This window comes from Taudactylus pleione, unplaced genomic scaffold (assembly GCF_031769625.1).
Source record: "Taudactylus pleione unplaced genomic scaffold, aTauple2 ptg000683l, whole genome shotgun sequence".
NCBI classification, from domain to species: Eukaryota; Metazoa; Chordata; class Amphibia; order Anura; family Myobatrachidae; genus Taudactylus; species Taudactylus pleione.
The window spans coordinates 550,001-573,306 of record NW_028285085.1 but is presented as its reverse complement, the minus strand read 5'-3'; the positions used below and the strand labels follow the sequence as shown (position 1 = coordinate 573,306).

At 46.9% G+C, this 23,306-nt stretch overlaps 1 long non-coding RNA gene across 1 annotated transcript in view; it reads left to right on the top strand.

Annotated features, from left to right (window-relative positions):
• Positions 1–404: 404 nt before the first annotated feature.
• LOC148477907 (uncharacterized) overlaps positions 405–23,306 on the top strand; it is a 34,182-nt gene continuing 11,280 nt past the window's right edge. The window contains exon 1 of the long non-coding RNA XR_015872462.1: positions 405–1,080. This is a non-coding gene — a long non-coding RNA (uncharacterized LOC148477907). The remainder of the gene's footprint in view (positions 1,081–23,306) is intronic.

Below are 23,306 nucleotides of genomic sequence, written 5' to 3'. Positions count from 1 at the left end.
CTTCGGAGACCAATCAATGTCTGCAGTAATAACCCTCTTGCGAGCAGCCACTTCTGCACTGCTGAATTAGCAAGCATTTCAACTGCAGTACTGGAGTATAAAAAGCACTTTAGCACACTGCCTTTTTCAGAAGACAGTTACTGCACGCTCACAGTAACCCTAATAGGCAACCCTGGGGTAGGCAATGTCCGGCACTCCAGCTGCTGTGGAACTATACATCCCAGCATCCTCCTGCCGCAGTTTCATCAAACCCTGCATACTGCAAAACTGCCACAGGGTATGCTGAGCTGTGTAGTTCCACAGTTTAGAGCAGCTCTGTGATAATGTACAGCTTTACCCATCCTCGCTGCATTCCATGGGCAAACTGTCCAACAGCGGGGTTATGATTAGTTAGTGGTGCAATCGGGCTACCTTATAAGCCGCTTTATGGAGCCAACTGCCTGTTCCTGCCCATGGGAGCAAGCCCCTTCTTGTCTGCCACGCTATATCTACCGCCATCTTGGTGCCTGTGGCTGGTCTGTCTTCCAGCTGGGACTCGCCAGTTCACTCCCCGGACTTACATCTGTTCTTCCTTGTGGCCCGGAGTTCCACCGGACGTCCGGGGATTGCAGAGCTGACATCCACCCATGAGGTCTGGTCCTGTGCTGGCCTGCCTACTTAGCCATTGTGGATCTGGACGCTGATGTTGCGGATCTTTCCACTCTACTGCTGCACCATTGTGGGTTCTCACTGGCTGTCACTGGTGGACTGCCGTTCAATTTCCTGACCAACTCCCTCCTCTTCATCACCCACACCTAGGGTTGCCACCGATCCTGTATAATACAGGATTGTCCCAGATTCAAGTTAAAATGCTGTTGTCCCGTATTAGGTGTTGCAGAGTTGAGATGTGTATTTTTACTGGTGCGGTGACTGTGTGAGGCGTAGCTCTGAGTCCAGACTCCAAACAGATAAGCTCAGCCTCTGCCCGCTGCTGCATGCAGCATAATAGTGCACATTACATAAGTGTCATCATTGCTGCAGGCCTGTACCAGTACCGAGGCATAATGTTGGTGGCAGGACGCCAGACCACAGCTACTCCAAGTGAGTGCTTTAAGCATTTACTTTTTCTCAACTGCTGTCGTAATACACATTTTCAGGATGTATGCAGTTTTAATAAATGTTCTGGGTTTTTTTTGGCTACTAACATCTGTTACTGTTTGTTTCATGCCAATTGTTTTGAGCCACTATACTTTTATACACTCCTCTACTGTGCCTTATATTGCCCACACTCCCCCTCATTAACATATTACTCACCACTCCATAAACATTTACATTTTATGGCTAATAGATCCACCACTACCACTAAACACACTAACTGTCTAACACACAAAACATGGTAATACCATTTACTATAGTATATTGTAGTGCTGGATGCCACTCCCGGCCGGCTCAGGCACGTTCCTTGTGTGCGGCTGCACAGGTGTGCCAAGGTCCGGCTGGAGAAGTTCCCAGCCCTCCACGCATCTGCTACCATAATTATTTTATGCACAGGGGGAGGGCGGAGGGGAGCACGGGACTGTGCTGGGTGTCGAGACCTCTAGCACCGGCCCTGGTGCCACTCTTTCCTTCTGCATTTGTTCTATGAACTTTAGGGGTTTATAGGGAATCACCTTTGTACCCAGCAGCTCTATAGTGGGCAACCAGGCTTATGGCACACGTAACTGTAGGCAAGGGCAATAGGGGTCTCTGAGTTTGCCACCTGGCATTAAAGGCATGAAGGAGCTCTGAGGCATATATAGGGGCATGAGGGGGCTGTGACTATACAAAGGGGCATTATGGGGCTCTGAGGCATATGAAGAGTATGAGGGGGTGCCTTATCACACTCTTTAAATAATAGCCTGAAATTTGACAAATAAAATAGCTGTAAACCTGTGGCCGGAGGCAGGCCACACGGGGTTAATGGCTGCTGCGGCACTGAAGGGGTTAACCCCTGAGCTGCGGCGCCATTTTGTAAAGTAACAATGGGTGCTAGGCACCACATTTAACTGTATAATCAGCGCTAGGTGCCATCTTTAAACTGTTGTAGGTGCTAGGAGCCCAGTGTTAAAATGTGTACCAGAGCCAGGCGCCGTGTGTGAAACCCCGGCGCGATGCACAGGGGTGGGGGCTGTTTGCTGGCGCTGCATCCCCGGATCATCTCCGGCGGAGCGGCAGTGAGGCCTCCACGCTGGGAGACCGGAGAAGCCAGCTCCCAGTGCAGCGGGGCTGTGTGGGGGAAGTAGAGAGCGCTCGCAGCCAGAGTCCTGTGGCTGCGGCGCTCAGGAGGAAGCAGCAGCTGAGCGCTGCTGAGTAAAAGCACAGCTGCTGCAGCCAGGGCATGGTCCCAGGCTGCAGAGCTGAGAGCCCTATGCTGGGGACTGGGAGCTCGGGTCCGAATGTCCCAGCATGGATGGCCTGAGTTAAGTAAAGCCCAGCGCTGGGCACAGTTAAAAGCACACCCCTAGGTACATATGGTTAAATGAAATGTATAATATGAAATGCATGTATGTTGAATGTATAATTTAAGGAAAAGTGCACTTACCTGTGGTCTGTGAAGGTCCAGGGGGATCCGGAGCTCTCTGTGGGCTGCTGGGTCTCCCAGCCTCTTTCCTAGGGGAATAAAATGTTCTCCTATGCAGCCTCATGCCTGGAAGTGGTATGAGGAGGTACATTGGGAGCTGGCTAAGGCAGCCAGCTAACTGTGGCAGGGAGCTCCAAATGAGCTTCCCTTCCGTGGCCAGGAAACCGTGCCCGGGGACCCTGCTTGCAGACCTCTGAAGCTCAGACTCAGGCAGGGTAGCAAGCTTGGTCCCTTAGCAGATTCCCGGAAATCCATTTTGGAGGGAGATCCTTATCTTCCCAGGCTGTGTCCAGACGGAGTGGAGCCGTGGGCGTTGTCTAGCTCCGAGGTTGAGCCCAGGCACAGGGGAGTCATTACTCCCCCTTGCCATAAGGGACTATGTTAAACATGCATGTGGCTAGCACATGCACAGGTCATGCACTTATGATGATTGGTTGGAAACCACAGGGCGGGCTTACCCCCTGTGGAAATGTGTATTAGAGTGGAATAAAAGAAGGCTTCGTGCTTGGTAAAATTGTACATCTTTGACAATCCTTTGTAAAGAAGACCTGCTGTTTGATTCCTGTGACATCTTGTATGGTATGCTGATATTCCCCTTCAATCCGAAGGGAGGGTCATTTTTAAGACTGAGAGCAATAAACACCTTTTGCCTTTTACTTCGAATACATCCATACCCTGCGACACACAGAATTGTGCCAAAACGCTATTCCGTTCTCCTGCTGTTCTGGGTAAGAGCTCAGCGTCTCCAAGTTCAAGCCCTCTGCCAAGCTACCGTGCAGACCTGGTCCATTGTGAGGGATCAGGTGGGAACAGCCGACACCAAACAGGAGGTGTGTCTGCAGTTAGTCGATGCATATGCAGCAGAGCGGTTCCAGGCGCCGGCAGTAGGAGCCTGATTGTACGTAAAAAGCGGATCCAAACGCCGATGGTAGAATTTGGTGGTGGCAGCATCGTTACACGCCCACAGTGCAGTGGGCGGAGTCAGTGACAGGCGGTCACTGACGGTGAGTGGGAGTCCAAAAGCCCTAACCCGTGACCAGGGCCGGCCTAGACAAAAGGCGTCCGGTCACAAAACCGTCTTAGGTTTTGGCCACACCCCTGGTCACTCCCACTTGATACGCCCCCTGTCCTGAGATTTAAAACTGAAAACCCTTACAACACCTCATCTGTGCAACAAGCGCTGAGGACTCTGTTGGAGTGCCCCTGACTACTGATTACTGCTGTGCCTGGTGAGTGTCTGGCTGCTTTTGCAACTCAACCAGGGTCACCTTTAATGAACTGTGCCTATTCTCAGCTCTCCCAATGTCACTGTTGGGCCTCTTGCTACCCTATGTCACGCTTGGCACTGGAGTACTGAAAGCCGATGTTTTGGGTTGAGGGAGGAACCGAAGGCGAGGGGCCTGGATATATGACCTCCTCATTCACAGGTCTTGGTCATTGGCGAGACCTGGGCAATGGTGTGGAATCTAACTTGCAGGGAGGTGTTCGCCAGTGACCCATCCAAGCGGGATATGGGCTTAGCTGCACCCTGCAAGCAGGTCGTGGTCCTTTGACCAGGTGTCCACGCCCTGTGGGAATAGAGGGTCAAGATATCCGTGGCCCAAGGTAAATGCCTCTCAGAGGCACAATACACCGGAAGGATATACTGGAAGGAAGAACTCAGGAAAGTGTACTCGGATGCACTTTTGCACAGTTAACTGCCACTAGAGATGTGCTCCAACAGTAGTGAATGGTTGCACCTTTGCGTCCAAGGTGGCACTTTAACCACACACCAGCAATGGAGAACAGATGTACTTTTGCGTCGAAGAAGGTACTAGAAATAGCATTTAGGTGGTGATGTACTGGCGCACTTCTGCACAATGGGAATGCACAGGCAATACACACAGGCAGGGATTAAATCACTCTGTGGCTTTTGAGGTGGTATTAACTGTAATACACAGACAAGATGTTAACTGTACTGTTACTCAGGATAACACTAGCAATTGGCACACAGGCAGAGATGTTTGGACACACTGTTGCTCAAGAGGACACTGGCAATGGGCACACAGGCAGAGGTGTTGGACGTACTGTTGCTCCAGATGACACTTCAGCAATTGGCACACAGGCAGAGATGTTTGGACACACTGTAGCTCAAAAGGATGCTGGTAATGGGCACACAGGCAGAGGTGTGAGACACACTGTTGCTCCGGATAATACTTCAGCAATTGGCACACAGGCAGAGATGTTGGACGCTCTGTTGCTCAAGGGGGAACACTGGGAACTGATCACAGAGAAGTGAGGAAACCTGGAACGAAGACTCAACTAGCTTGCACTAGAAGCGACAAACATTGTTCAGGCAACTTCCTGGAGAACTGGAGCCAGATATATACCCATGGGTAGCAGCTGATAGGAGCACAGTGTCAGCTGACCGAGACCATGCTACCATTGGTCGGAGATACTGTCATGTGAGAGGAACTGTCATGGCGGCGCCCAGGACGGGAACGCCGATCCCCGAAACAAGGCCAATCATGGAAGTTCGGAAGCACCTAAGGCGGAATCCTCAGCGCATCACCCGCTGCCGCACCAGATGTCTGACCGCATGGGAAGTCAGGGGAAGCCGGCGTGGAGGTAAGAGATGGCTGAACCCTGACACCCTACTATAACAACTAGACCTTACCTTGGAACTACCTTCAAGTGATACTATCCCTGGAAGTCTGATTATTCTCATTATTGGATTATCTATGGCTCTGCTGGCAAGCATGCCTTCTATTCAGGCGAGCTCCAGGCAAGCCCTTCCACTAACTAGCAATCAGTTGTGAGAGCTGGGTGAGCCTAGGCCCTGCTACATATGCCTGGCGGAGACTTTGTGGCTTTGCCCTACCCTTCCCTGGACTACTACATTATATTGTGCTTTTGCAACTTCTTAGCCATGTGGACCTGATCCATTCTCATCCTGTGGAGCCCTTACCTGACTGTCTCTTGCTATATGACTCCTGGGCTATTACATTTGATGCCCTTCTTTAGTTCTGCTATGGCTGCCTAAGAACAAGGATCTGAACCCTTGGGAGTTTCCTTGCTGACCTTAATTTGAAAAGCTCCTGAACACTTCATCATTATTTTCCCCAACCTATTCTATTCAAGCCACAACAGGCTTCTCTCCCGTATGCACCCCCCCCACCCCCCTTCAGACCAGTCTCTGTGAGCCTCTATCATGCAACTGTCCTCTGCAAAATACAAGAGGGCATACGGGGTGGGTAAATCACCCACCATTTCACTAGGAAAGATAACTCTTCTATTATGTTCAGATTGTAGTTCTTTCGGTGTCCCCGTGTTGCTTCCTCACACCATCTGCCTTTAATTACCAACAGGGTCATTGATTGTACTGCTACATCTCATACACCTAAGGGTCCTATTGGATCCTTCCGATATCCTACCCCCCCTTACGTATTTACGCTTTTTCTGATTCTATTATTGATTCACATAAATATTTCATTTCAAGGTGTTGTCAGATTATCTAGGCTCCCTTTTATGGACACTCCCATCCTACTTCTCTTGTAACCCTTACTACACCCATACCCAAATTCTATTTCTTTAGTGAGTTGGGGGTCGACAGTCACGTGCTGAGATCGGCTTTATATCATGCGCATAATGCCTCTCAATATCACCAGTCTGAATGTAAAAGGTCTCAACTGGCCGCAGAAAAGATCCCTCCTGTTTCTCACTATCTGTAACATAGAGGGCTCTATTTATTAACATTATTTTTACTAAAACAAAGTGAAAAAGGGTGTTTTCACACCCTTTTCACATTATTTTAGTATCACCTAAAGTTACTAAAGGACAATTGGAGTAGAATTCGTAAAATTCTACTCCAACCCCTAAGTCACTTATTCTTAGTAAGCAGATTGCATTTCATATAATTGTAATGGGAAATGTGATCTGGCCAAAGTTACTAAAAATAAATTGTGACAAAATACCGGTCGAAAGCCCTGTGATAATAACGCCACCTGGAGGTGGCGTTATGCAGGGTCTCCCCGGTTATCGGACTCCTGCTCCGCTCTAACGGGCAGAGCCCGGAGCCGACCCCAGTGAGCAGCTGTGTGGTCTAAACAGATCACACGCTGATACACTGTAAAAAAACAGAAAAACAAAATAGGAAGAAAAAATAACTTACCTGAGTCCATGGACCTGAGATCGGTGCTCCGGTGATGCCCTTCCTCCTGTCAGCTGGTCTCCCATCCTGCACTGGGGCCCGGTTGTCAGCTGACAAGGTCCCAGGGCAGGATGGAATGTCAGCTGACCGGAGCCACGGAGGACATCACCGGAGGTAAGTGTAATTAGGGAGGGGGGGTTGCGATCGCAGGGAGCAGGGCTTAGCGACAGCCGGTCGGCGCATGCGTGTGCACTTGTCACGGTATTTTTTGTGAAAATACCGTGATAAGTTTGTGGAGGGGATTCGTACGGACAGAGGCCCTGATTCAGAGCCGGACGCTCTGACAGAGCACTCGCTCTGAATCAGGGCCGTCCTTCTCTTTTTTTAGAGCGGCCTCCTGGCCGCTCGCATAGCTGTGGGTAACCACCCACACCTATAGCGAGTGGTCAAAAAGATGGTCGCTATGGTCAAGACCATCGCGACCATCGGGCTTGCGACGAGACCCTTGTGGTAGACACTGTGGTAGGGTCTCGTTGCCGCAAGCCCTGGAGTGCTTTTGGCTCTATCAGAGCCGAGAGCACTCCCACTGACATCACTTGTGATGTCAGTGGGTCCGGCCCCAGATGGTAGGCGTTCCCATGGGAGAGATCACTGAGAGAGATCCAATCAGATCCCTCCCAGCTCCCCCCTCAGTGTGTGTGTCCTTCTACGCATGCGCAGAAGGACGCCAGAGGGACTTCAAGGTGTTAATCCAGGAAGTCCCTCTATCCGAGGGTATCGCAAAGGACAGCTCTCATCAATAGTGCTGTCCTTTGCGATTTTAATCGCATTTCTTAGCACAAATTGGCGCAATTAACCCTGGTATGTACCTGATAAGAGGCGGAAAGTACCACATCGCATATGCGATGCTTAGTACATTCCGCTCTAAGACAGCTATAGGATCCATGTAGTCAGTTAACCCCTGGCTGCCTGGTCTTTGACCTCATGGCCATTATTCCCCAGGATCGCTCATTCACCCTCTACCTCCATTCCATACCGACTTTTCCTTCAATTCCTACTCAATCTCTGTTGCTGCTGGGCTCTGATCCACCTCATACCCTACCTTCTACCGTCTTCCCTCTTTTTAAAAAACAAAGAAACGGGCTTGTCAGCTGCCATATATTGTATATGTTGAATTAAAAAAATAAGTGCCTTTGAGTAGTCAGATTAAACAAGATCTGAATATTGGGCGCATTTTCCGAGCAACCAGAACTCTTCCTGCGTCATTAATAGATTATACTATGACCATATTTTGGGGTCCGGACCTGGTAAAGATAGTGTTCATGCTCAGTCATGGGACTGCGTGTGTGCACTCCTTCATACATGCTATAGATACTTCATTGTTGCGGGAATCAATACGTTCACTCCAGAGTTGTAAGTTTTGGGGCACTGGCAAAGTTCTCCATGTATTCCTGTCATCAATAAGGTTCCCTGTCAGTTACCAACTTTGTTATAGTGATAAAGTGCATACAGTACAATATATTCTTTCCTAACAGCCAGAAACATAAGGAGTCGTCTAAAAAGACATCATTAAAAATGCGTAATTATTACTGTACTTTGCTTGTTGGTCTTGACTTGAACAATGATGTTCTTTGGTGTTCTAAAATCTACACTGCCACCTACTGACATAATAGGGAAATTGACTAAAAGTGTAAATCCTTATAACTTTCTAGACCACAGGTTCTCAAACTTAGGGCCTGATTCAGACCCGCTCGCGAGCGCTGAGCCAGTGCGCATGCGCGAGACCTGGATAGCGACGGGCAAGCCGTCGCTATGGGTCTCACTACAAAGGGGGCGTGCTGTCGATGGTGAGTGACAGCACGCCCACCCATGGGAACGCCTACTGTCTGGGGCCGGCCCCACTGACATCACAAGTGATGTCCAGTGCTTGCAGCAAACGAGACCCTACCACAAGGGTCTCGTCGCAAGCCTGATGGTCAAGACCATCGCGACCATCTTTTTGGCCGCTCGCTATAGCTGTGGGTAGTCACCCACAGCTATGCGAGCGCCCAGGAGGTCGCTCTAAAATCAGGAAGGACGGCCCCGATTCAGAGCGAGCGATCTGTCAGAGCGTCCGGCTCTGAATCAGGGCCTCAGTCCTCAGGACCCCAGACAGGGCATGTTTTCTAGGTCTCCTCCCAGAATCACAAGTTAAATGATTAGCTCCACCTGTGGATCTTTTAAAATGTGTCAGTGAGTAATGAATACACCTGTGCTCCTGCTGGTGACCTGCAAAATGTGACCTGTGTGGGGTCCTGAGGACTGAGTTTGAGAACCACTGTTCTAGACAATCCTTAATGGACCTATCCATTAGACGACTTTTTGAACGATCGACCAAAACCAGGAGGTTTTGATCGGATTCTTCAGAACGTCATCTAATGGATAGCTGGCAAGGACCAGCAATGCGCATGCACGCTGGGCCCTTGCCGACCCCGACTATCAGAAGAACATGCGCGTCAACCTGACGACGATCTCAGGTTCCACATGTTCACAGCTAGGAGGTCGGTCCCCTGCACTGAATGACGTTCAGTGAACGCCGCTCAGCGCGGGCACCGCGCCCGGCGACCTGAAGGACTGAACTCTAGACGTTCAGTTTTTCAGGTCCCCTAATGGATAGGCCCCTTTAGTAATCACTTTAAAATTGTGATTACAACATAATTTTTTTCTATAATTGACTATGGGCCTGATTCAGAGAAGTACGCCATTGCCGCCTCTGCTGAGATTTTGTACACTGAGGATATGCGAAAATACAATAATGGTACAGACGCCATGATTTCTATTGAGACGCCCACAGGTGCCATCACAAATCCAAGCAATAGCGTACTAATACTCAGCTTCATATGCAGATCCTTCAAAAATCGGCCTTCTGAGTAACCCTACGCTCGTACAGAATGGCTGTCTGAACCGAGACGCCGGAGCCATGTTTTGTGCATACCGGATCGCATACGCAGGCAGCGGCATGCCACGAAAGTGGTCATGACGCACCTGTGTTTTTGGCGGCACACCCAGTTACTTTCCATACATGGCCCTTAACGGTCAATCCCTCTGCAAGTAAAAAGTCACTGCTTGCGACTACGGCAATGGACTTTTGACACATGCACAGATAGCCGATAATCGCCCAACTGCGAAAACATCGGCATACTGTACTTCTCTGAATGTTATCAATAATGAAGGGTCTTACTTAGTAGTCCAGAATTACTAAGCAATACTATCGAGATTAGGGCCTGACTAAGATTTGCACGCAAATGCAGAAGATTGCACACACTAAGCGATTGTTAGCTCTTGCGCATGCCGGAATGCCGCACTGAGCACGTGCAGCGATTGAATTGCGATTATGCTAGCACAGAGAAATTGCTCGCAAACTGAATGAAAGGTAGTCAGCGTTTGGGGGAGGTAACGGGGGGTTGGCTAGAGAAATGTAGGCATGTCATTAGCATTTAATAACTGTTTTATGGGCATCCATTAATTAGTCACTGCTTCCTTGCTTCTAGCAGGAGAGGCCTGTGTGTGTCTGGAGATTTGCTGTGTCTGCGACAGCTCAGACTCACTCAGAAGGCTAATGGCCGCCTGATCTGCTTTGGAGGTTTCCGATGTTTCCAGTTTTGCGTGTGAGCTGCAGATGTAAGATGCTTTCAGTGGCCGTATCATTATCATTAGCATATTTTCGCAATTGCAATCCGTCAGAGATTGCAGCTGCAATGGCATTTGCGTGCGGATCTGAATCAGACCCTCAGTTTGTTTTTTAATTATGACTCTTTCTTTAAGGCTCTCTTTGTTCCTTGTTTCGTTATGTCAATTTTGAGCACAGTTGGGTTGTTCACTTGGCAAAGCTTCATGTTTCATTTATGCAGTTAGTTATGTAAATGACAGATGACCGAAATCATCTGTAATTTCTCATAGGTCGCTAGCCAATCAGCAGCCGCTTTACATATAGCGGCAGCTCATTGGCTGGGACACACGTGGAACTAGCCAATGAGCGGCCGCTACATGTAAAGCGGCCGCTGATTGGCTAGCGTCCCGTGAGAAATTACAGAGGATTTCGGTCATCTGTCATTTCGCGAGGTGTAAGTATATGTAACAGCATATACTTACATCTGTTCGGCATGGTTTCGGGTAAGTAATATTTTAATTTTAACAAGACCCTGGATGCTAAGGAGAGCAGCGCCAGGATGGAAGTGAGTATACAACCTTTTTTGCAAGTCCATGCACACGGATTTCTACTTGGAGAAGAGGACAGACCGGCTGGTACAGGTAAATATGTCTGATTGATGTATGTGTGTAATAAACTTGTACAATATATGGTGTGTGTGTTGTGTCTTTATTTAACTATTTATTTTACAGTGGAGGTACGGGTGCTGGCCGTCTGCTGGCACTTGTAATTCCACAAGTGCCAAAGGGCAGGCATGCTGGCACCTGTAGTTCCACTGTAAAATACAATAGTTTACTTTGATTTTACACTTTATTACCCCAGTACCCACAGCCCAGGGGCGCGGGGAAGAGCCCCGGGCTTCAGACCAAGACTGTGGTTCGGGTCCCCTGAGTTCCCCGGCTTGGGGTGAGAATGCTTTGTCCCTGGAGAGCCGGTAATAGGGTCTCCGGGCTGTGGCATTACACCCCAGTCGGTTTGGGTCCGGTGCTGGTTTTAATTATAGGGGGACCCCTACGCATTTTTTTCCCCCTATAATTAAAACCAGGACTGGTTCCTAAATTACGGTGGAACCCTACTCGTTTTGTTCCACATAATTTTAGGAACCAGGACTGGCTGACAAGTCCGGGGCTGGTTATGCTTTTGGGGGGCGGGGACCCTACGACATTTTTTTTGTAACGACCCATTTTTTACAAGTACAAAACACAAGGAGCTTACACATATCTCACTGATGTGTGCAGGCTGCTTGCTTGGGAGAGAAGACACTGCAATCTTGGGTGAGTAATCTCCTTCCAAACTTGCTACTCGGGGGAGAAATCTCGATCTGCATCACCATTGGCCATCTCACTCTCAGCTAAACTCACTTCTCAAATCACCCGAGTTTCGGTGATGCTAATCAAGTTGAAAAAGAAAAACTCGACCAGACTCGATTCTTAGTAAATTTTCCCCTAAGTCTTTGTATGTGATTATTGCAGTGATATGGAAAACTTATACGGTAAGACTCATTGGCCCTCATTCAGAGCCGCTCGCTAGCGGCAGTACACTCGTTCCGAGCGATATTCGCACATCTGCGCATGCGTATGGTTTTTAGTACGCATGCGTGAACCAGTCAGTGCGGCCGAAAATCGTTTGTACGCTATATAGCGAGTGCCTGCTATTTTGAGTGACAGAATGAGGCGTATGTGGGTGGTAACAGGGGAAGGTGCTTGAAAACGGGGGAGTGGAATTCGAACGCAGGCGTGCTTAAAGGTCAAAACGGGCGTTTTAAGGGAGTGCATAATTAATACAGCAGCGTCATTGACCACGTCACTTGGTTATTTTTAACTCAGAACTGCTCGCAAAATAGCGGTTGAAAAAACCAACCAAAAGAATAGCGAGCAGTTCATACGCTGTACGATGTACTCGATTAATCTAATAAATAGCGGACATGACGTATGGTGCGAGCGGCCAGGGGGCGTTTTTATCAAATAAACGAGCGTATGTTTTGCTCGCTCGTTCAGACTTAGAGGTGTGAACAGACTGCAATGTGCGAACGGATCATTTGAATAGCCACCCCTTGTTTTTGAACGAACGACCGCAAATAGCGAACGGCTCTGAATGAGGGCCATTGTTCACTTCGAGAGGGGTCCAGGGAAAGTTTTGTAATAAGAAAAAAAAAGAAAGAATTAGGTTAGGAATTTTAAGTCCCTCTATCTCCATAACATTGGTTGCTGAGAGTGTGGCTCCTGCAGAGGAAACAAGCTGCAGCAAAAAAAGTAGCTGGGACTTGCAGTGCCACAGTCTGTTTCAGTGTTTTTAGCACTTAGCAAACATGTCCCAGTACGCTGTGCCTACCTTCCAGAGGGGAAGCTGCATCCTAAGATTCTGCATTAGATGTGGTGAGAGAAAGTCATTTATTACACAGACAAGCAGTCACTTTGTGGCATAGACATAGCTACTATTATTTCTACAACTGCACTGTGACAATTCTATTTATGCAAAAACTATTTTGTGCATGTATTCATGCCCCAACGTGTACACACAAGAACTCAAATGTGATTTGGGTTACTGGGTTACCACCATTCAAACCATTTAAAGAGTCCCCATAATGTATACGGTAGTGGCCTGAACCAGTTAAGATGTGGAATCTGCATTTATTTAGGAAGGCAGATTTATGGAGCTCTTAGGGAACCTATTGAATGCTACATAGGACTACATGTATTATAATTTATACTCAATGTGAATTAAGTCTATAGGTATATTGTTATTTTTAGATTGATTGTACAGCACCAGATAATTCATAATTAAAGTGATATTGACCTTATTGAAACTTGTATTGAACGTTATGTGTGAACTACTTATCATTGATTAATTTAAGTCAAACTGATCCATTCCAGTCATCATTTGGTGTAATTATTACTAAATACAAAAATGCTTTGCAAAATACATTTTGTCTATCATTCTGTCTGTGGGAAGAATCCTTGCCTTTCTGGCGGGTTGTGGTTGAGATTTGCACCAAAGGAAGAAGTAAAAAAGATTGAGCCACCACAGAGGCAAATCAAGCTTACTGCAGTACCACATTTGTATTCTCACCTATATTGGGTTTTACATTACACACACAAACTGTATTAAGCCTTTTAAAGAAAAGAGAAGCTTCTAGCTAGCATTTGTCAAGTGCTATCTATAAAATATATATTCAAAGACGCATGGCCTACTTTGTAGAGAAGGAGCTCCCAGACATGCAAGCTGGATTTCGCAGGGGTCGGGGAACCAGAGATCAAATCGCAAACCTGCGATGGATTATGGAAAAGACACGAGAGTATCAAAAGGACGTGTACATTTGCTTCATTGACTACATCAAAGCATTCGATTGCGTTGATCACAACAAGCTATGGAAATGTTTACGGCAGATGGGTATTCCGGAGCACCTGGAGAAACTGATGCGATCGCTCTACATGAGTCAAGAAGCCACAGTCAGGACAGCTTTTGGCAACACGAATTGGTTCAAGATCGGAAAAGGAGTTCGACAAGGCTGTATTCTCTCGCCAGCTTTTTTTAATCTTTACGCCGAAATGATCTTGAGATGATGCAGTTTGGACGAGTCTACAATTGGAGTAAAAATCGGAGGTAGGAACATCAACAATCTACGATATGCCGATGACGCGACTCTACTTGCTGAAAGTAGAAAAGACCTAGAATATCTGGTCAGAAGAGTCAAAGAAGAACGCGAGAGCATGGGACTGTACCTCAACATCAAGGAAACAAAGATAATGACTACGGCAAGTGACGATGCAGTCCATATTGCAATCCATAATGAGGAAGTCGAATCAGTACGAGACTTCCTCTTTCTGGGTTCTAAGATTGATCACAGTGGAGAATCATCTACTGAAATAAAGCGACGAATTGCACTTGGCCACAATGCTTTGCTAGGAATGACGAAGATATGGAGAAGCAACGATATATCAGCAGCGCAACAAAAGCACGGTTGGTCAATGCAATTGTTTTTCTGATCTTTATGTATGCATGCGAAACCTGGACACTCAAGAAGGCAGATCGCAAGAGAATCGACGCTTTTGAATTGTGGTGCTGGAGGCGAATGCTGCGCATACCATGGACAGCAATGAATACGAACAAGGCAGTCCTAGAGCGGGTCAAGCCAAAAATATCATTAGAAGGCAAGATCACCAAACAACGACTCTCATATTTTGGACATGTCATGTGGGCTAATTCCCTAGAAACAGCGCTAATGCTTGGATTCGTCAGCGGGTCCAGAGGAAGAGGACGCCAAAGAACTCGTTGGCTGGACACAATAAAGGCTGACACGAACATGCCCATAAATGACCTGAATGAAGCGGTCAGGGAAAGGAAGCGTGGCGTTCACTGATCCATAAAGTGTCCGAAAGTCGATGCCGACTAAACAGATGATCATCATCATCATCATCTATAAAATGATAGGTAGAAGCTGATTTGTTGCTAGGGGCAATTTCTCCACCTCCTCTTTATAGAAGGCTTGATAATGCATTAGAAGACTTAACAATGTATTTCTTTGTGTTGTTTATTTAAAAAAAAAATGTTTGGTTTTGTTTTACTGCACTGAAATCTCAATTAAAAAAATACACTTTTTGGGCCATATTAGTTAAAATTTTATTTGAAGCGGCGTTAGACAAAGGAAAAAACTAATGGTATTTTATGAAACTGCAATATCTTCTGAAAAAGACAAAGTAGAATTCAAAATTAGAGGAAATGCAGGAGAAATCTGTGATCTTGCTGCAATTGCCCTCTTATTAAATAGGAAACAGTGATATAACCCTTTCCATCTACACAAAAGTGGTTATTGCTGCCTCATAAATAGATCCCTTATGCTGGCCATACACGCTACAATTATCGGGACGATCCGCCCGATATCGGCGGATCGCCGCGATAATTGTAGCGTGTGGGGGGGCGACCGAGGGTTAAATATTGCTCGGTCGGGCATGCTGGATTGTCCAGTATATGCCCAGCGCAGCCGACAGACAGACATTTCCTGTGTTCCTTCCTACGGAAGGAACAGGGAAATGTCTCCTCCCCCGGGGGCGGAGCGCAGATGTCTGCCGAATACACTGTGAGAGAAATCTCACAGTGTATGCCGGCGACTTCTGCGGCTGGCAGCCGGCCAGATAAAATGCCTGTCGGTCTGACAGACATTTTATCTGGTAGTGTATGCCCTGCATTACTGTTGCTACTTTGCACTCTGCAAATACTTTATTTCCTCTATCCCACTAGCAGGGATGGGCTGGGCTGGGGGGCAATTTTAGTGGTCCAGGGCCACTCACAGCTGCTCTCTACATATACAAATCTGGCTGCGGGAGGCAGACAGTAAAGCCTATAGTATCAAGGAGCAGTAGGGTTACCAACTGTGCAGTGTTCCGCCGGACAGTCCGGAGACCACAAGATCTGTCCAGAGGCTCAACAATCCCGGATGTGCAGTGTCCGGAAATCACGGCCTTCTGTTCTGTTCTGCCGTCGCTTTCTTCTTTGTACATGGTGAGTTCTGATGTCATCATTTCAATGTTCATTAGGAAAACCTGTGTATTGTAAGGAATAAAGCACCCATACTATAAATTATTGATAGTAGACAGCTGAGATATCCGTGGCCTGTATAAAATCCTCTATATGGTCATGGAAAACCTTAGTGACTTATTATATTCTTATTATTCACATTAGGCGGAACATAAAAATGTATAACTCTGGCAAGTTTGTGCTAGCAAAAGTATAATATTCATATTTTAGTGCTTTAATAAAGTGCAAAAACTCTTCTACAGAACACGCACAGTTGTGATGACCATCTACAGTATGCAACATACTGGCGGTGTATAGTACAGTACAATGGATATTACAGGAACAGACTATGCCATATGAGAAACATTCAATTGTCTCAAGCTGGCCCCGTTCATGTCAGAACAGGTTGATGCTGCTCATAGTGCCACATGCTTTAACAAGCTGTCTCAGATCTCTCTAACTCGCTAAACATTTCTTTCACTACTAAATTGCACAACTACTAATTACAGAAGTCATAATAGTGTCTAATTATCACAGTAATGTCCAGTAGGACACCTGACAAATGTACAAATGGAAGCTGGGTGCTGTTGGCAATGTACATGTGTGACAGTTCCTGACGTAAAGGAGGTGATGGGAGATGGCGACTGTCTTAGCTACAGTAATCGCCGGCTGATGGGGTTACTGTGCGTCTGCTCATGGAGCATTACACACAGCCATTTTTATTTGCACACTTTTTTGGTACTCCTAGGCGTGTATTCATCATCACTTAATTTCTACAAAGGTACCTGAAAATTAAGATTTTCACCTATTTTTGTGGAAATTAAGTGTCAGTATCATTCATCAAACATGTAACACAGGAGATATCGCCGATTGTGTCACTATAAGTTCCACAGATAGTGGAAATTATGAAATTCATCAAGTTCCGAAAAGGCATTTTTTTCGGAACTTGACAGTGATGTCGTGTGCCATTCGGAGATGGCGTACAGCATCCGATACAACAGAGGGATCTGCAAAAGATCCCTCCCTGCTGTGTCCTCTTACCTCAACTCCCTCCCGGCTCCCAGAGCAGTCCTTCTGTGAGCCGGGGCCAGTAGAGGGCACAGCAGCAGCAGCGATGGACCTGAACGGAGCTGTAGGTCTGACCGGGGGAGGAAGGGGCGGCAGATGCAGGAGCATTGGCATTGCAGAGGATGATGGGGGGTGTTGTACACCGCAGAGCCGTGCGGGGGACCAGGGCTGCAGGTCTGAGGTAAGTGGAAGGGCACACTCTTCGGTGGCGGTGGCTGCAGCAAGGATAGGGGTGACGGGACAGGCAGACACCGGAGGGGTGGGGTTGGTGAGTGGGCAGACAGGCAGGGGGGATGGAGGTCTCTTCTACTGCAGCTCATGAAGACAGGCAATGAAAACTGACCAGTTGCAGGAGAAAAGTTTATCACTTCCAAAAAACTGCTTCGTAGAAATAGCAGATCGGAAGTGATAGTTTAGTGCAGGAGGCATGATGAATGAGGCATGATGAATGCCTCCTAAACTGTGTTTGAACTCTCAGCGAGTTCAAACCATAATTATCACACGTGATAATTATGTTTTGATGAATAGGCCCCTTAGTGGTACTTGTGCCCAAGTTGAGAACTGCTGCCCTAAATGATCATTCATAATAGATCTCTTTATAAAGAACTATTCTGGTGGACCCCCACGCCCCCCTAGTGATGCCACAGGTTATAATAATAGCCTCCAATTTTCCAGTTCAGCTTATTATTAAATTATTTCTGAAAAAAAGAAAAAGCTAGTGCATGAAACACATTGGTAACTCGTAACTGTTTGCCGCAACTGCAGAACAATGATTCTACCGCTCAGAGTGATCAACAAGCACAAAATGCATGGCAATAAAAGCTGGTGTAAGTTTCCCTGGTACGACTGATGCAAGCGCATTATTTCAGCATCTACAGATACTGACAGTGGGAGTTTCAGTCCTTGCACAGAGACAAAGTGGCTAATTTGGCATGCTCTGAGAAACAATGTTTAAACAGTCCGACAGACCTCCATTTTTCTAACTACCCACCGTTACCTGTGGAGGTGTAAATGATGTGGGACCGGTATGTGGAGGTGTAAATGATGTGGGACAGGTAGCTGGAGGTGTAAATGATGTGGAGTAGTTATGCGGAGGTGTAAATGATGTGGGGCAGGTATGTGGAGATGTAAATGATATGGGAAAGGTATGTGGAGGTGTAAATTATGTGGGACAGGTATGTGGAGGTGTAAATGATGTGGGACAGGTATGTGGAGATGTAAATGATATGGGAAAGGTATGTGGAGGTGTAAATTATGTGGGACAGGTATGTGGAGGTGTAAATGATGTGGGAAAGGTATGTGGAGGTGTAAATGATGTGGGACAGGTATGTGGAGGTGTAAATGATGTGGGACAGGTATGTGGAGGTGTAAATGATGTGGGGCAGTTGTGTGGAGGTGTAAATGATGTGGGACAGGTATGTGGAGGTGTAAATGATGTTGGACAGGTATGTGGAGGTGTAAATGATGTGGGGCAGGTATGTGGAGGTGTAAATGATGTGGGGCGGGTATGTGGAGGTGTAAATGATGTGGGGCAGGTGTGTGGAGGTGTAAAGATGTGGGACAGGTATGTGGAGATGTAAATGATATGGGAAAGGTATGTGGAGGTGTAAATGATGTGGGGCAGGTGTGTGGAGGTGTAAATGATGTGGGGCAGGTATGTGGAGGTGTAAATGATGTGGGACAGGTAGGTGGAGATGTAAATGATGTGGGACAGGTAGGTGGAGGTGTAAATGATGTGGGACAGGTATGTGGAGGTGTAAATGATGTGGGACAGGTATGTGGAGATGTAAATGATGTGGGACAGGTATGTGGAGGTGTAAATGATGTGGGACAGGTATGTGGAGGTATAAATGATGTGGGGCAGCTATGTAGAGGCAGGGCTGCCATCAGGAATTGTAGGGTTCGGTACTGACAAAATAGGCAGGGCACCCCCCCCTTCCTCAATTTGTGTGTGAACCAGTTTAAACATTCTCACAGTTATTATAGCATGCCAGTCTATAATATAAAATATTATTCAACTATACAAGAGAAAGCTGCTGTAAATTAATCACACACTCACAAAAACAGAATGTATACTAACTAAATATATAGGGAAAACAACGTAAATTCTGCATAAAAAGCTGGAACCACAGAAAATACACTGAAATAGCCAGACCCGCAGAAAAAGCCAGAAGGAAAGGGAAGTGCAGGACACAGGGCAGGGAAGGCTGGCTGGACTGGGAGGACAGGGCAGAGAAGGCTGACTGAAGTAGGAGGGGGACAGTGAAGGAAGGCTGGCTGGCTGGACTGTGGGGGGTGGAGACAGGGAAGGCTGGCTGGACTACGGGGAGGGGGGAGACATGGCAGGAAGGCTGACTGGACTAGGGGGAGGGAGACAGGGCAGGAAAGGCTGGCTGGCTGGGTTGGGGGGGGGGGTGGAAACAGGGCAAAGACTATACAGTACCTTGTTTAGTGGTTGCTGCAGCTGGCCATGCTGGTGCAGCCAGTCAGCCAGGTAGAATTAGTGCAGACAGCATTTCATATATGGAGAGGTGTGCGCGGAGAGAGATGGGGGCCCGGGTGGCAGAGGTGCTGCACTGGTAACCAGGGAGATTAGACACATCACGGCGGCCACTCCTGACTGGCTGCTGGTCCACGAACTCTGGTTGGCTCGCGCCCGGCGATGTGTCAAATCTCCCTGGCTACCGGTGATATGGGACAGGTATGTGGAGATGTAAATGATGTGGGACAGGTACGTGGAGATGGGACAGTTATGTGGAGATGGGGCAGGTATGTGGTGGTGTTGTATTGATGGGAAACTGTTCTTTGAACTTGCACATGGGAGTAACAAGTATTTTCTCCAACATTTTACAAACCTGTATAAAAACACTGAAAACTCAATATACAGACATTTTCTGCACCCCAAAACGCTGAAAGACATTAATTTGCTGAAAAACACTTAATTTACATAATATTTCCACCATTAACAAAAAAAAAAAAATCAGCCATTTGACACCATTAATGAACCTCCAATACTTTGCTTATGGCTCCCGAAGATATTCAATTCAACGCGATGTTTGGGCAAGCTAAAGGATTTCTTCTCGCACCCTCCTGGGATACGAGGAGAAATCACACATACAGTAAGTGCCAGTCAGGAGACTGTTTTCCTGCGTAGTGCGGCGCTAACAGGCGCGCGGCCGGCACTTTAGTTGGAGAATGGCGGTTCCTGTGACTAAACACCCAGGTTAAATCAAGAGAACCAGCATTCTCCGACTTAACAGCGCACTAAATTGAATAGCTCCAGGAGCTCCCTGTCTGGGCTATCCAACACTGAATTGAATTGAATCGCACTCTCAGTGGCCACCTTTCCTGGATCAGAATGATTCCCCACTTTTTCATGACCTTCTCCCAGGTTGCATCCTGTATAAAAGTTGCACGTCTTTGCCGCAAGTTCCATGAATTGATATGTCTAATTGGATCTCGTATTTCTTGGGTGCACGTGTTCACAAACTCGCACCTAATTGGATTGACCCCTAATACAAAGCCTCAATACATAAAGTAAGGCATTATAGGAGACTTGCAGAAAGATCAGCAATGATGACTATACATGGAGATTCATAAGTAATATTCCAGCCACAAATAGCATTTAAATATTTGGAACTAGCGACCTGACACGGAAACAACTTAATATCGCAAAAAAAACCTGAATCTCATCACAACCCCTGCTTCTCACTCCTGCCCCCTGCATCTTACTAATGTCACCACCACCCCCACTGTTGCTGCCATGCAGCTGGTTGAGGCCCTGCCACTGGGATGTGCTGGGAAGGGCAGGAGGATCACGGATGAGAAATTTATATTGCATCTACCGTAAGCATTATCAGCAGCATGTCCCCAGGACTAGGGTACCTGCTGCCGAACATGGCGATGAGCAATATCCTCTTAGCACAATGTATATTGTATTTCCTGGGCATCCTGTTGAGCTTTCTTGCTGTGGTGCCCCTGTCCGAGACAGCGCTGACTTCCATAGGAGGTGCCTCCTGTTCACAGACGGCATGTGGCTGAGCGGTAACATCACGCAGGAGAGGGAGCACTTTACCGTGGAGGAGTCATGGCCGGAGTCCACATGCAGGTTCAGCACAGGGATGGACATTGGAATCTGATGGTTACTAACCAACAATGTTTTTGGTCCGATGGTAGTGTTTTTATCATATAATGGTGATGGTTCGATGTTTGCCACCATTGAATGGAAATCCTTTGATGGTGTTCTGATGATTGTTGTTTTTTTTTTAAATTCCTGATAGCTATGACTCCCCTGGCGCCTTCCTAGCTACTGTGTCTGCATTAGCGCATCTTCATGGGTTTGTTGGAGGCTGTTTCTCACTCTGTCTCAGACGTGACCCTGCTCAGTCCCTGACTCCCTCCCCTCTCTAGGCTGCTGCTAAGCAACAGGACACATCGCTATCTGTGATTGGCTGTCACTGTTTTAGCACCCTGGCCAGCTCCTATACAGCAGCTTGGTGCAAGATATTTTTTCTGTGACTTTGCTTCACTAAAATTGCCACTGCTCGGCTCCCTTTTGTCACAGATGAATGGTTCATACACCTAAATCTTTCTCAACCAATGCTGTATAGAATAGTGAAAACCACATCTAAATCCGTCCAGTGGTTCAAGAGACAGCCCGAATGAACAGGCAGACCCCTAAACCGGGAACTTTATATATTTTACATAGAGAATTACTGAGGCTAATTATCCTAAAATAATATATTAATATGCAAAGTATTTAAAGTATAAATCCAAACTCCCCACTTTACACAAATGATCCCCTCTATTTACTGCTTCTGTCATTTGTAAGGATCATTTCTATAGAGTAGATTTTTCCAGCGCCATGTGGTTGCCAGATCTAACAATCAAGTCCTGACAAGCCCTTTGAAAGTTGCCGTTCAGTGCTTCTTTTTAAATGGGGAGAATAAACCCGGCAATTGCATATTAGAACCTGAAGCTACAGTAGGAACAAAGTTTACTCACTCCAACCTCAGTGAGCTGTAAACATCGTACTACTGGGCACACATCACATTTATCTTCTGACTGTATTTTCCTTCAGTCCTACAAAATCTGAAATATCCTGTTCTGAGCTGATCTCGCACTCATTGCAGCATGTATGGGCACCTTCAGTTATTTGCTTAGTCAGTGTTCACATCAACTAATGCTTTAATAGGTTTGAGTAAAAATAATGTCTGCTGGCAACTCATTATGAGGCTTCCTCTTCTATGCTAGTAAATATTTAATCATTTCCATTTTTTCTCTTTGTCTAGTTTTAGTTGTTCTAATTCACACAAGGAGCTAGAGGTCTCTCCCCGCTGTGTAACCCCTGCCACCCCCCTTTACATTTTAATCTCTTACAAGCAGGGCAGTCTTCCCTCATCCGCTAATACCATCATCTCCTCCCCACTGCCTACAATGGCACCAAACCTTTGGGTTCTGCTGCCCAGTTGTTTATTTGGGTAGTATGACAGCCAATGCAGCAAGGTTATAAACTTTGTCTAAATCCTGCAATGTTTTCTATTGCAAGTTACTTTTTTATTGTTTTATTCATACTGTTTCTGTTTATGTACTTTGGGCCTGATTCAGGACGGATCGCAGCAGCGTAATGGCGTGCAATGCAGCTGTGAAATATGCTAATGTCTGCCACCGCTCAGCCAGCATAGAGACGCCCACTACTGCTTCCTCACATCGCCCATGATAAAATCGCTTCTACCACCATTTTTGTTATTTGAGGTGTTATAGTTGCATTACTTTGCTTAGGAGATTGGTGGCAACAGCGCCTTCACCCACCACTGACACAAATGTCACTGTGTGCCCTGTGCAAAGACTGCTATCTAACCTATCCTATTCACCCACCACTCACACCAATGTCACTGTGTGCCCTGTGCACAGACTGCTATGTAACCTATCCTATTCACCAACCACTCACACCAATGTCAATGTGTGCCCTGTGCACAGACTGCTATGTAGTCTATCCTATTCACCCACCACTCACACCAATGTCACTGTGTGCCCTGTGCACAGACTGCTATGTAGCCTATCCAATTCACCCACCACTCACACCAATGTCACTGTGTGCCCTGTGCAAAGACTGCTATGTAACCTATCCTATTCACCCACCACTCACACCAATGTTACTGTGTGCCCTGTGCACAGACTGCTATGTAGCCTATCCTATTCACCCACCACTCACACCAATGTCACTGTGTGCCCTGTGCAAAGACTGCTATGTAGCCTATCCAATTCACCCACCACTCACACCAATATCACTGTGTGCCCTGTGCACA